Source organism: Garra rufa, chromosome 12 (genome assembly GCF_049309525.1).
Source record: "Garra rufa chromosome 12, GarRuf1.0, whole genome shotgun sequence".
Classification (NCBI taxonomy): domain Eukaryota; kingdom Metazoa; phylum Chordata; class Actinopteri; order Cypriniformes; family Cyprinidae; genus Garra; species Garra rufa.
This window is the reverse complement of record NC_133372.1, coordinates 13,758,262-13,769,076: the sequence shown is the minus strand read 5'-3', so window position 1 is coordinate 13,769,076 and position 10,815 is coordinate 13,758,262.

Genomic DNA, 10,815 nt, shown 5'->3' with positions numbered 1-10,815 from the left:
AACACTTTTAACATTCTCTCTACTTAGACAGCTTTTCACACTTCTTAATCACTTTTCATAGCAGTTACATGAAATGTCAAACAGTAAATTAAAGGAATAATCCAAATTCAACTCAGCTCAATCTACAGCACTAGCATTACATCCAAATGTTAATGAAATAAAATAACAAATAATATCCATGTTTCAACCCAAGTACATTGGGTGAATAGGGTAAAAAAAAAAAAAACTAAAATATATAAAAACTAATAGATATCACCATAATTTCCCAGTTGACTGATTACATTAAGAATTGCAAACATTTTTGTATTACAGGTTTTCTGAAATGTTTAAAATGCAAATTTGGAATTATCTAATTAAATATTCACTAATTTGCATACATTTCCAGAACAATAATCTCAACATTGGATGAACAGGTTCAAACTTCATATGTGACCCTGAACCACAAAACCAGTCATAAGGGTCAATTTTTGAAATTGAGGTTTATAATATATAAGCTTTCCATTGATGTACGGTTTGTTATTATAGGACAATATTTGGCCGAGATACAGCTATTTGAAAATCTGGAATCTGAGCGGCGTTCTTAGCAATGCAAATTACTTATCAAAAATTAAGTTTTGATATATTTACAGTAGGAAATTTGCAAAATATCTTCATGGAACATGATCTTTACTTAATATCCTAATGATTTAAGAAAAATCTATCATTTTGAGTCATATAATGTAGGGATGCACCGATCCGTATCGGCCGATCACTTGCGCGTTTTGTCAGTAAAGCCGGTTCTGTAATCAGCGGTAAATGCCATCAGGTGCGTGATTTCACGTTGAGCCGTATATACTACACACAGCCGTTGTTCACTGACGAGCTGCGCACATTCACACTGATAATGAACATTGATTTGCGCAGCTCGTCGGTAAACAACGGCTGTGTGTAGTATATACGGCTCAACGTGAAATCACGCACCTGATGGCATTTACCGCTGATTACAGAACCGGCTTTACTGACAAAACGCGCAAGCATGATTGGCCGATTCGTATCGGTGCATCCCTAATATAATGTTTTGTTGGCTATTGCTACAAATATACCCGTGCTACTTATGACGGGTTTGGGGTCCAGGGTCACATATTCCATTTTGTTGACATATTAGAGTCAAAAGTTTTTGGAGAGGGGATTTTGGATTTCAATTTTTATTAATGAATGAATGAATAACAAATCACAATTTAGAAATATATTTTTTTATATAAAATCAGGTAAATGATATGTGAACATATATAGACTGGAATAAAACTGTATACTTGTGTAGATTTTGACTCAGTGCAGGATAAAAATCTAATTTTGAGAAAATGGTCTTTGTAGATATGTACTGTAATTGAATTCCACAGATACAAACTGATAATGTGCTATAAAATAAGTGCACTTAAACATGTTTTTTTTTTTTGGGGATGTTTCTTTCCACTAGTCTGAAAAATCTCTTTATGTGAAGTCAAAAAGGCCAAAATCTCAAAATTGGAAGAAGCATGATTAAACGTTTTTTGTCTGTAGTATCCTCAAAAAAGTATATTTTTAAAAATGAAAATAAGGAGCAAGTTGAAATAATTTTTGTTTTAGTGCAATTGTTCCACAAATGTTGTCGAACCTAGAACATGTCAAAATTATTGTAAGACCAACAAAGTGTGACTGCTTTATCGTCCTTAACCGTAAAGCATGACGTTGTGACTTCACCACTTTCTGGTAAAGATGGTTTTGTTGTCTTTTCAAAAGTTTAATAAATGTTCTCCTCCTTTCCTGGAATGTTGGAAAGTGGCTGTAGTGTAGTCCAGAAATTAAGTTCCTTGAAAGGCAAAAGAGCTGTGTGGTTTTAGAGAACGAGAAAGGAATAGCAAATTCCACAGGCTGAAATGTGGAAATTGTGTCTTTTTGAGAATACAGATTTACACTGCAGGAAGGAAAAAAAGTGGGTTAGAAGTGGCATGTCATGAGAGGGCAAGAAAAAGGAAGGAAAGAGAGAGAGAGATGGGCCTGGATTCTTTAAGCTTTAGTGGTAAGATGCAGGCTTATTCCAGTCATAATTTCCATCATGCTTTTCCTAATATCCTTACTGGCTCGTGATGGGATAAGCACATCTCACAGCGTGTGTCGTTTTCACCTTAAAGCTTTCACACTGCTTACAGCGTCCATTGTGGCTGACACAATCAGCCATAGGGGCAGTCTGCTTAAAACTGCTTTTCCTCTGGTATTTTGCACGCTGTATCTCTCATTCCATTCACGAGGGATTTATGTGAAAACATCTTAGTGGTTACAAACAGCACATGCTTTCTGTTAAAACGTGGTCTAATGATTTTGTTTACTCGGGGCCAGTGCCAAACTAAATGGCAACTGTCCAGAGATTTTTGAAATGGGCTTTATTTCAAGAAAAGGAAATATTGCGACAAACACTACAAATGTGTTCTTATGAGTTAGCATAATGTGATGCAAAGTGGCTATTTCAATAGCAATGGATATAGCAAGGCCATTATTTAACCGTCTAGCATACAAGTTCACTCGTACTCATAACTCGTTTGCTTAACTCAAACGCAAGCCACAATTTAGGAAGAAGGAGCAACACAGGCCGATATTACAATAATGAATCAAATATGAATAGTTCACCGATGCAGGGGGCACCACTGATCGATACTAAGACATAACAGCTGGAGGGGAGTGAGGGTGGTGAAAGAGTGAAAGAAAAACAACAGATTTCTCTTTTCCCCCTTGAACACACACTTGCGTTCGGGTGCAAACGTGTGAGTATCTGTGTGTGCGTCTTTGTCATGGGTGCCAGTGCTCCTTTCATGCCCCGGGGCCATGGAACCCGCCCCATGCCCCTACCCTGCATGAACTAGCACCTGCACTGATTGGCTGCTTATCTGTAGGGAGAAAGAAGAGGTAGAGAGGCAGTGATTGGAAAAGGCAGCCGGAGGATACGAGTGGGGCCCAAATGGTGTCCTCTCCTCAGAGACACAGACAGAATCCAGGAGAGCCGTAATCCACACAGAACACACACGGCCCAGGGACGCAGGCGGAGCGCTACGATGCACACACATGTAGCGCACACACAATCAACTAAGCCTAAATAATAAGTATGCAGGAGCCAAAGCAAGACATGAAAGCGTGACTCTGGCAGAGCCTGCTCTTAGGAAATCACTGTTTTATTTACATTGTTTTTCCAGAACAGGCTTATTTAGGAAATGGACTTTTAATGAAACCTTCAAGTCCTTCAAGCGAGGCCTTTCCGACGCCGAATCCTCCAGTATTGTTATAGCGTAATGCTCCCGAGGCATCCGTGGAGAATGCTTATCCAGATTTCATATCTGCCCTCCGACAGCCACGGAAATCATCCGACTGATTATCAAAGAGCCGCGCGTGGAGTGGCCTTTAATTGATAGCAAAAGCTCTGTAATAAATAGAGACGTTTTGCTGAGGAGCGGAGAGAAGCTGAACTGCCAGTGATTACCTGCTGGAATCTGGCCTCATCAATATCAGCCTAATTACAAAGCACTTCTGGCAGTGCGTGAAACAAATCGACCGCCGCGGCAGATTGGGCCATGGCCACGGACGTCCACAGATATTAGGGCTTTTAGCGATGGGCCTGTGGGGGGCTACCTGAGTATTGCTCCCCACACACTGCTGATAAGGAAGAATGGGGCGATTTAGATCAGTGAAGTGCTTTGCCTCTGCCAGCTCCACTAATGCCTCCTTTGCAGGCTTATGTGGTCATGGGGCTACAGCCAGAAGTTGCGCCGTTTTTCTCAACGTATCTCATTCATCTCATGTCGTACACCTCGGTTCGTCAACACAATATTGTAATGATAGATCAGAGCACGGATCTGTCAGCTTTGTGTTATGTGTGTAGGCCGTATCCCATGTGAGTCTCTTTCACTCTCAGATGGAACCACTTTGTAGGCCCCCCAAACACACACACACCAGTGGAATGGCTGTATTGGGTTTCCAGCCTGAGACAAGTTGAAGGGTTCCTTCCCTGCTTCCCATGGATGAAAAGAGCAGTGTCTTTCCCCCCTCCTTCATCTCGCGTCTGTCTTTTTTTCCCCAGGTAAGTGTCTGAGGTGGGGTCCCGGTGGCGACTACAGGAAGGAAGCCATTACTACGCAGTGCGGAGAAAGAGGCCGTGGGATGCAGCTGCCTGTCGCTTGGGAGGAAGAGGTTCAAGACCCCAGACAGGACGGGAGTAATACGACCCTCCGGAGTAGCTGAGACTGACCTTAGAAAAACTTCCTACCGCTTCATCTCATGAACATTTCCTGCTAATGGACCTGCCCCGCAAGGGGCACCCCCTCATCCTGCTACCTTTAACTACATTCCCAGCATAATATCCCTCTTTGAACCAGCATATTAATTTTGGGGATTCGTTCATACAATTTGTACTCCATCTTTTAATCGCTAGTGCACAGCGGCATTCGTGCGCACAATTATAAACACTTCAAACAACAAAGTCGATTCTGGCGATGATATCGGTGAAAAGTCTCTGCGAGAAATGACGCTACCAATCAGACATAAAGAGTTGCTCCAAATGAGACAGGGATAATAAGGACCGGGAGTCTTGAGACATCTCCCTCCGCTGATGAGAGGACACCGGCTCTCCGGCTACCGCTGGGCTCCCCAACATCTGCGCAGGCAATTTAAACCCACTGTAGACTGCAAAGGTTAAACCACTAAAATCTAATATTTGCCTGGAGGGGGTCATGGCACTGCAATTACTAGGTACAATCGGCAGAGCTAATCAGCTCGCCTGGCTTGCAGGGGGCCGGGGTGGGCGAACGGGCCCATGATCAGAGTCTCTGTCCTCTCGCTGTTCTGTTTACTTATTAAACTCCATCTTGTGTTCAAGGAGCCGCGCGGCTGCCCTCAGCCCTCTGCACAGGGGGCAAATTTAGCTCCCAACACTCTCAGATACTGCCACACTTCACAAGAATTCACGTTAATCAGTAGTTTTGTTCTTTTGGTCTGTGAGAGAAAAGGGATAAATCTGGCAGTTATTAACATATATAATGCTCTTCACATAGGACAATCCACTGATGATGTCATTCTGACCTGAGAATGAGTTTGGAGATGTTTTTGTTCAGTAGTCGTTGTATATGTTCTTTGATATAGTGATATCCTCTTTGCAAAACCAAATATAGGATTAGAACATAATGCATTATGATTGTCTAGTCTACACCCCTTTTGAACGAGGCTCAGGGAACAATTACGGGTAATTAAATATGTGCCAGTACAGAAAAAAAGATAATTATGTCCTTTGTGTATTACACCAATTAATTACTATTATTTCTGGGAGTAAAGCCTTTAATGACTTGAGAATCAGCACATACAACGCTTGTGAGTGCACTACAGATGTCTAACCAAGTTTTCTACAATTCTTTCTTCGTCTTCATGCGTTTCTGCCGGGTCACCTTTGATGTTTGAGGTTAATCACTCTTGTATCAAAACCTCGGTGAGTGAGTTTACAACGGTGAGTGGATTAGTTGAATCTCTGCCGCCTGGGGTTGGTGAATGAGTGACCAGGCGTTAACTCTCCCACACCTGGAGCTGGCCTAATGAGGGCTGCTGTAGAGCACCTTTGAGACTTTTATCCTCATCTCCCCTTCTCAAAAGAGTTACAGAAGCCATTTAGGCTATGGACAACTTTCTTTCACAACAAGGCTGCTTTGTCAATTATAGTATCTACTGTTTTTTTTTTTTTTTTTTGTAGAAAACCCACTGAACCTGCTGCACATGCATGCAAACAAACATTCACTCACTCTCTCACACTTACTCTTCTTATCTGGAAAAGATTTTCCAGTGCTGCATTACTGATCTCTGTTTAAGTAAAAGAGCTGTGGCATCCATTCACAGTGATCTATTTATTGGCTTCAGGCAGTAATACCTAACCTAGGATATGTGGGTCCAATTATTAGTAATCTATTAAACCCTGAAACCTATAAATGGTTACACTGCAACTCTCTGAGCTAAAGACGGCTCAGATGCTCTATGCTCTAAATCCCTACCTGGTTAATGAGACATTGAACCCAACAGCCCCTCTTCCAGCTACTCTGTCCCCCTTCCGGGGCCTCTGAGGATACTGTAATTCCATTTTCCTTCTTGTCCAAGAGCCACTGATACTTTGCTTAAGCAATGGATGTATGGAAAAGCACATGCCCAAACCCAGGGATGGCGCTGGCATGTGTGTGTTTTGGGACAGTAGGTGTCACGCGGGCTGCTGCCCCTCCTAGTCTAAGCACTATTGACAAATCCATCAAGGAGGTGATGCATCAGCTCCCTACAAGCCCGCTCCTAGCAGCCAAAGCTCTGACATGCTGTCACCTTGGTAACTGCTGCTGAAGTGAACGGCCTGCTGGGATAGCTGACCTCAGTTGGCGGACCGCCATGACGCAAAGGCAGGCGTGTGGCTGGAGATGTCACCAGACCCCTGAGGACCATCGATCCTCCCTACATCTCCACCACCATCCATCCTGATCCAGGCTAAATTTATTCCTCTCAAACAAGAGCGTGGCAACTTAACATTTGTGATCAGACGGCATGTGGAAGCCATGGATTTGAGTGATTAATGGAACTCCAATTATCCCCAGTCTGGGAGGGGGCTGCGAAACATGGAGATCCTCCAAACCGGAGGCTTGGGAACTAATACAAAGTTACATGGTGTAATTGAGAAGCACTTTACCAATGAAAACTAACAACGTTTCCCGTAAGGCCTCATATTGGTAATGTTAGTAAATTATTTTCTGTATTGTAGACAGAACAAATCTTACAGCTTGGATGATGGTTTCTTGCAAAATCTTTAAAAAGCAAGCATTTTTAAAAACATTTGCAAGCAAATAATATATACTAATAACTGACCACAATTACATTGACTGTTTGGAGAATGTTGTAAAAATATTTTCACACAATCACAAATCACAAATACAAAATGGTGCTGTATAATGGTGATTCTGATTTGCTTGTTAAAATGATTACCTATTTCAAGGTGAATATTATTTAAATGATTTGTCAGTATTAAACATTTATAGATAGATAATCAAAATACACTAGAAATAGCATCCACAAACTCCAACAAAGATTCCTCAACAAAATTTACATTATAAAAAATTGTATTATGTTTGTATATCTCACAGATGTTTTATGGGCTTTAAGAAATATAGTTTAATAGATCAACTTTGTATAGTATAGCCTACACATACAATACAATTTACGTTCTTTCAGTTTCATATGAACATGCAGTTCATAAGTTCTGTAGAGAGTTTCCTGGTGATGTTTCTTTAAACGTTCTTTAAAACTTAAAAAGTGCGCAAAATACTGCCAAATATGGACAATGGATGTTTTTTAGTTAAGAAGACCTTAAAAGTTAATTAACATATTGCACAAATGTGTTAACCTTTATGCAGGCGCATAGTCACTAAGTTTACTACAAGTCTAAATGTTGCATGAGTTTCTTGTAAGATTGTCATCCTTTTATTAAAGTTAAGTTGTTTTTAAAGTAGGCCTGTCTGAAGTTACATCCATAATAATGTCACGTGGAACGCACGCTGCTAAAGACGATACTATTTATATATTTATTTAGGCTATTCATTCATTCATTCATTCATTCATTCTCTGTCATAAAGTTTAGCGGCTTTGTAAAAATACAAATACATTAACATGAATGCACTATTTTGTGTTTTTTCGTTTAAGAAAAAAAAAACTATGAAAGCAAGCAGAAAGAGCCATTAAAGTTGCACGTAATAGGTTTATGAGTGGCCCCGGGCTTTCGTTAATTTACGAACGTTTTTACTACAACTACTAAAATAACTGTAATTTTCTGAAACGTGCCTTAGCCTACAGATTAAGGACAATTTAAGTGCTACTTCTAACATCCGAATGTTTCGGTAAACCAGTCATGATCAGTTGGATTTTCCATAGGTTACCAGGTGGTCGAGTAAAATGTAATGTAGATCTCCAGATTGTAGATCTCCAGATTTTTTGTTAGACCTTAAAAAAATGTAGTACTAATTGTTTAGGTTCAACTTTATGTAAAGTGTCACTGAATTGAAAAAAATAAATGGAAAAAAATGGCAAAATTAGGCCTAAAATGAAAATATATCTATTATCTAGGCTAACTCTCTAATCAAATAAGTGCTATTTTACTAACAAAAGTTAACCTAGTATGTAATTCCTTATGTATTCACTTGCATATAAAAACCCAACTCTAACTGGTTCATCTTTGTGATTAACCGTGATATAACGCCTCCGTATGAAACGGCAGATGGCGCTGTTGGGCCATGGAAGTATTCGGCCCAGCTGCGTAGAAGAGTGTAGTACAGCTATATGTGTGTGTTGTTGAGCTTACAAGGATGCACTGACTTGAAAAAGACGGGAATTTCTTCGTGCTAGTAGCCAACCCACAAAAATCTTATCCCAACTACATAGATATTTTCTTCACTATTCTGGCTCAAAAAAAAAAAAAAAAAAAAAAAAAAAAATGCAGACCTAAATCACGAGACGGACAACAAAAACGCCTTGTGCTTTGTATAATCAGTTAACATATTGTCATGCAACAATGTATACTTTTACCAGCAACAACAACAATAACATTTTATTACTTTTGAACACAAATAATTTGTTAATAATAATAAAAAAAAAATATTTGAATCCACAACGATTGGTCATTGTAAGATTAATTTACTGTCAAGTATAAACTAATCTTACAGAACAACAAAACAGCTAATTCTGGCCAATGGCAAATAAAATAAATGTCAGCATATTAAAATTCGCAAAGAAACAAACTACTTTTTATAAATATAGAACATCGTAAAAGGCCTTCATTTATTGGAAATGAAAGCAAACAAACAAACAGGTTATAATAAAGATTCATGTTATCTTACTATATAGTCTTACTGTATCCTATTAAAAACATTTGAAGTGTATCCTTTTATATGCCACCAAACAGTTTATGAACTGGCCGAAGGTTATTTAAGTAATTAAAATACACTCAACCCTAGTTCAATGGCCCTTTCCCTCACCTGTCCGTCTCCTTGTCTGTCCCTCAAAGCACAGAGACTTGAACTTCTCATTCTATAGAAAGGAAACCCCACACGTCACGTCACTCTGCATACATATTTCATTAAGCTCTATTCTCGCGCTCAAGATCGGCGGAGGGCACGCGGTGCCCAGCGCGCACTGCATACCGTTTGGGCATATGATCCGGAGCGATCAGTTTCACCAGTGGTCCGAATGGTCCAGTCTTACTACAATTTTTGAACCGTGTTAGTTATGAATAAAGGCTACTTATTCATTTATGTAGCCTGTTTGTTTTGGGGTATCAGACTATACATTTATTTACGGTAGTCGCACTCAGCACATAAGAACTCATTAGACACCACCAGGGACCCAAGTGACAGCAGCTAAGTCTGCACAATTCTCTGTCTAAAGAGGCTGGGATCTCAATGAGACACCATGCAGTAATCGTTACTATACAGCAAGGAGAAAAATACTACTGCTTAATAATATTAAACCGATCAAATACACAGAAAAACGACAATATAGAAAAAAATGTGGATAATAAAATATGCTAATGAAGTGCACACCTATAGCCTGTATGTTTGGTTTAAATGCTGCGAGTTAACAATAAAAACTCCACATACGTGGCCTAGTGTGGCTTGAGCATTGCGTAAATGTGGTTATTGTTTCACATGACTTCAGGAGGCATGTGATGGAAATGTAATCTCTGGTTTGCAGAGGGGAGTAGCACCTGCGTCCGCTGAACATGAACGGCGTTTACAGTGTGTCTCCAGAGGGAGAGAGTGACTGGGAGTGGCTGGTCCTCCAGACAGCACAACTGGGGACTTCCATGGAGTTCTGAGGGCCCTTATTTATGACACGCTACGGCAGCTTAAGTCTATGTAAAGCATTACTGCATGTACAGTGACTGAGTCTGTGTGCTCTGGATGCTATTTCTGATTTTATGTTTATACGTTTTAACTCGAATACAGTTTAAGCAAATGAAGCAAAGATGATACTGTTGTTGCTAATAACCAATTATAATTATAATAATTATTATTATCGTTATTTTTGGTTTTAATATTTTAATGTGTAATGAGTATGCAAAACGGACATATGTAAATTACAACAATAATAAAAAAAAATGCGTTACATGCAATTCATAAATCTATAAAACTTTTCCTCGAGGTAAGTGGTTGGCTATTATGAGAAGTAAATAATTTTTTTAACAACTTAATAACTAAGCTAATTCAAATAAGTTTATACAAGGAGTAAACATTTCAGTAAAACAGTTATATAATTTGATACAACCTTATTTATATAAATAAACTGTGACGAATGACTAAAATAAAAATCAAGCATACTGCCCAGAATACCCAAATGCAGTGATTTTGCAGTAGAACAATACAGATTTTAAAAACTTACAACTTACTGCTTATTACCAGCATAATAACAATGGAACACGGAATAGCTAACGAAGGCGGTCTGAAGGACGTCTCCCCACTGAGAAATGTCCCATGTAAGAGCATTATGCATGTGCACAGCACGAGGGGTTAAGAGACAAAAAAGAAACATCTAAGTAAAAAAAAAAAAAAAAAAAACGCGAACAGTCTGGCCTATTTCTGTTCGTCTAAAAATAGACTGTAACAATCAAGCGTGGAAACCTCATCGATTAAATTAACACTAGTTTACCTTTTTTGACACTGATCAAAACAAGTGTTTGTGTTCGTTTGTTCAGTTAAAAGACCACGTTATTCATTCTGTATAAAAAATATTGTTGGTTATTGTGATATT